Here is a 5,077-nt window from a genome sequence, read left to right as displayed (position 1 = left end):
CCTCTGGATGAACAAGACCCCGTGGTGTGGACGGCTGGATGAACATGACGACCCCGTGGAGGGCTGGATGAACAGTAGATGGTGGAGGGGTGGATGAATAGTAGCCTGTGGAGGGGTGGTTGAACAGGAGCCTGTGGAGAGGGGTGGTTGAACAGTAGCCGGTGGAGTAGCACGCGGTGGAGGCTGGATGAACAGGAGCCCATGGATGAACAGTCACAGGTGGAGGCTGGAGGAGGTCGACATTGGATGAACAGTAGCCCGTGGAGGCTGGAGGAGGTCGACGGTGGCGATGAACAGTATCCCGTGGAGTCCCTTTTTGCGGTACGCCACACCCCTCCCGATGAACAGGACCCCCATTTCGACCGTAGCGCTCCAACACAAGTCCGTTTTGCGGTACGCCACACCCCTCCTGATCAACATGACCCCCGTTTCGACCGTAGGAGCTCCGTTTCCTCTGTTTTGCGGTACGCCACACCCCTCCCGATGAACAGGATCCCGTTTCGAACGTGGCCGGTCGAATACAAGGTTGTTTCCTCCGTTCTGCGGTACGCCAGGCCTCGTTTCCATCGCCTGTTCCGTCCAAGCCCTCCCGATGAACACGACCACGCATTCCGTTCCGACCCAGCCGGTTGGCTCCCACACATTCCGTTGCCTCCTGATGAACACGACACATTCCATTGCCTCCCCATGAACATGACGCATTCTGTTGCCTCCCCATGAACACGACGCATTTCGTTGCCTCCCCATGAACACGACGATGACGCTGTTTCTCCGTTCCAACCCAGCCATGTTCACGAGCCCTGGCCGTACGTATGCGCGAGTAGGCATTCGAGACCCAGCCCGTATGTACGTACGTGGTCGTATTTCCTTTCTTGCACTCTGGTCGTTGTACATACGTGTACATGCTACATGCGCACCTCTACTACGACACGTGCGCGCCTCTACATCGACCAGTATGTACGTACACGTTCGCGACCAGAATGACAACGCTACGTACGCTTCGACCAGGTGGGTCCCGACTGTCAGGCACTTCCTTGCCTGCGAAGATGTAGCTGGTGGGTCCCAGCAGTCAGGGGGGCGAATCGTTTTTTTTGCCCGGACGCACTTCCTTGCGTGCGAAGATGTAGCTGGTGGGTCCCAGCAGTCAGGGGGAAATGTTTTTTTTGCGAAATACGGTGGCCCGTTCGGTGGGTCCTGCTGTCAGGTGGAGGAATCATTATTTTGCGTGTAATAAGGAGGCACTTCCTTGCTGCAGCCGTGGACCCAGCTGTCAGCCTCTCCACGTACAGTCCACGTCCGATGGAAGTCGTTCCATGACCACGTTGACCACGCCACGCTGAGAGCACCACGGCGGTGGATGACAGCGAGGCCTAGGAAGGGGATGACTCGGAGCCGGGAAGACGCAGTAGTGGATGCCCACGCGAAGAGGAGTACGAGGGGGAGGCAGTTGCTGCGGTATGAGGCTGCTGTCGCCGCAGAATAACAGGGGGTGTGGATGAGTAGAGGGATGGTCTGGCTAGCAGTGGGAGTAGTAGGGGCGGTGAGGCCTCCGGAGTATCACAGCCGGCCACGGGAGGCAGGAGCACGCGGCATGACCGGCGCTGGTTTGGGCGGCTAGAGCAAGAAGACCAGAGGTTTAAGAAGCACTACGACCGTTGGATGAACATCGTACGGTAACAGGAGCTAGAATCGTTCATATTGACTAAGTTGACAAAGCCCTCCATCCCCGTCAACTTGGTAGGCCCACAAGTCAGCCTCCCACTATGCTGGGTTCCAGCTGGCAGGGGGAGTATTCATTTTTTTTGTGCGAAATAAGGAGGCACTTCCTTGCGTGCGAAGATAGCTGGTGGGTTCGACATGTCAGCGGGGGGCACATTTTTTTCGCGAAATACATAGGCCCTTCCGGTGGGTCCCAGATGTCAGGTGGAGGAATTATTATTTTGCGCGTAATAAGGAGGCATTTCCTTGTGTGCGGCCGTGGACCCAGCTGTCAGCCTCTCCATGCACAGTCTACTTCCGATGGTGTCGTTCTTTGACCACGTTGACCACGCCGTGCGGAGCGCATCCAAGGTGGTGGACGACGACGAGGCCCCGGACAGCAACGAGCCGGAGATGGGAAGACGCGGGAGTAGAGTCGCAGACGGAGAGGTGTACGAGGGTTAACTGGTTCTAGTGCGGTCTGGTTCGGCAGTCGGTGGAGAAGAACAGGAGGTGTGGAGGGATGGAGGGATGGCCTGGCCAATGATGGAGTAGCGCTTCATAGCGAAGCGTGTTAAGCAGAGCTGCTAGCAGCATGAGGCAGGAGGTGGTCCCGGTAGCGCTGGAGGAAGAAGACGAGAGATGGAAGATGGATGCCGGTCGCTGGATGTAAATACAATGGCAAACATGTCAGAATCATTTGTTGACTAAATTGACAACGACTTGCGTTGGCTTCGACCTATTGGCCCACACTTCAGCCTCCAAAAATGTGGCACGTATTCAACCAACTTTTTCAGAATTTACAGTCTTTTTTTTGCGCGGTAGAATTTATAGTCAATTTGATCTTTTTTTGAATTACAACCATTAGCTCGGCTGGGTGAACAAATAATGTAGCATCCATGTGGCCCATTTATTTTATTTCCTAAAAAATTACATGCCATTTGCAGTTTCTCGAAATACACGATTTTGCTGGGCTGATTCTAATTATAATGTTGGGTTGGGCCAGCAATGTTATCAAAAAATAAAAAGGGGCTGAGCATTTTGTTATAAATATATTTAAATAATAAGTGATATTATTACATTCGTCCTTAAATCTTAGCAAGCTTTTGTACACAATCACTAGGATTTTCGTGCCAAAACAATCCAGGATTTTATTTGTTAAGAAATTATTTTTATAAGTTAATAAGATGTGGGATATTGTTTTCTTACATATGTAAGTATCTGTTAAATATATGATGACAATAAAAATAATATATAATAACATATAAAATAATTTAAATATATATAATATAGTTAGAAGGGAAACATAAGTTGGACCTGGCGTTCCTATTCTTATATAGAAAAATAGAACATACCTCTGCGTTTTCTTCAAAAAAGTACATAAATTGGGCTGCCAAAAATAAAACCTCGGATGGGAGGTCCATAGGCCGGTCGATACATGACGGCCCTAAGAAAATACAAACATGCCTATGGACCTCCCATCCGAGTTCGTGGGCTGCGCATGTTAAAAAATGAAAGCCTAGACGGGGCAGCCCAAAACCACGTCCAACACTTGCCAAAACTTCATCCCTCATTTTCTCTGTGTTTCGCACACTCGACATTGTGTGGGCATTTTAACTGTGCATCATATGAAGGTGTGCTATGCATGAATGTTGATCAGCATGATGTTAACTGGCTGGTAGTTCCATTTTTGACCATGAATAAAACTTCCAACATGATGTTAACCCTGTTTGAAAAGGCCGCGTTAATATAAATGCTCTGCCTCTGAAAGTTGCAATTTCTTATCTGAAACTGAAAGGTGCAGTTTCTTATCTGAAACTGAACTTGCAGTTTCTTATCTGAAACTGAAACTTGCAGTTTCTTCTCTGAGAATCACATTGTCTGCACTTTTATACTCCTATGAAACTACATTTTTTTAAGTGCTAAAAATAGATCTCTAGAATTGATAGAATACTTCATATGCTCAATACTCCAAATCTGAAATTCAAAAGACATTCATATCTGAAAGTACTCCCAAAATACACAACACAAAACACAATTCACAACTTGCAAATACTAACAACCCTAAGCTCCTCCTGACAATTCACAACCTGCTGACTATTGGGCTGGGGGGGGGGGCAGCCCCCTCCTATTCCTCGGCGGCAGACAGCCGCCCCGTGAGATGATGTGAACGGAGAGGGAGACGATGGCGGGGAAGCATCGTCGAGCCAACTGCTTTTCTCCTCTTGCAGTTGGGTTCGGTCGATGAAGACTCCACCGGCTCGCTCTAGCAGGACACCCTCACAAACGGCACCCTGTAGATGCTCGATCCTTCAATCTCTGGTGGATGCTCCATCGGGGATCGATACTCCCACCACCGCTCCCTCACGATCGGATTCGGTGAATCTGTTTGCTCCATGGCCCAGAGGAGCAGCTCTATGTACCCCGGCGCGACTCCCTCCGGGAGTATCGCCGCCTTTTCGCTCTGTTGCAGATATTTGGCCAAGGATGTCACCGTCGCCGCTAGTTGGTCCTTGTTGTCAAACCAAGACTGTATCTCCAACATCCTAGCTAGCTTCATAGGGTCGTCGTCTGTGATCCTCATGTATTAGTTGTACTCCTCCATCGATCTAATTCTCCATAGCACCTTCACTCGCCGGCGGTGGTTTTTGAATGGAAGAGGAGAGGAGCAGCGCTGGTTTTGGATTAGAACGGGAGAGGAGCGACGCTGGTTTTGGACTGGAACAGGAGAGGATGGGCGGTGGTTTTGAAATGGAAGAGGAGAGGAGCGGCGCTGGATTTAGATTGGAACAGGAGAGGAGCGGTGGTGGTTTAAGAGGAGAAGAGCAGAAGAGCGGCGCTGGTGTTGGAAGTATTCTTTTGTTGTTTTCCGTATTTTGGGTCAAAGTTTGACCACGTACCCCATGCAAAATGTGAATGCATATCACCAAAAATTGTATCGTTTGGTTCGTATTTGAATGTACTTTCAAATTATATTGTTTTTGCAACGTATAACATATATTTTATGTGCGAAAATCATGGTCAATTATGACCCAGAATAAAAGGGAGACTAGTTAATGTGGGGTCACTTTCTTAATTGAAGTGTAAATTGATTTTGATTTTGATCCAGTCACAGCGCGCCGACCTTCTCGTCCAATCCTAAATCGCTGCCGCACGCTCCTATCCCTCTTCTCCATTGCAAAACCACCTCCTCTCCTCTCCATCATCTCCATTCCAAAACCACCGTCTCGCCTATCCCTCTTCCGATCTTCTCCATTGCAAAACCACCTCCTCTCCTCTCCATCATCTCCATTCCAAAACCACCGTCTCGGCTCTCCCTCTTCTGATCTTCTCCATTGCAAAACCACCTCCTCTCCTCTCCATCTTCTCCATTCGAAAA

This window comes from Triticum dicoccoides, chromosome 6B (assembly GCF_002162155.2).
Source record: "Triticum dicoccoides isolate Atlit2015 ecotype Zavitan chromosome 6B, WEW_v2.0, whole genome shotgun sequence".
NCBI lineage: Eukaryota > Viridiplantae > Streptophyta > Magnoliopsida > Poales > Poaceae > Triticum > Triticum dicoccoides.
This window is presented reverse-complemented; position numbering follows the sequence as displayed.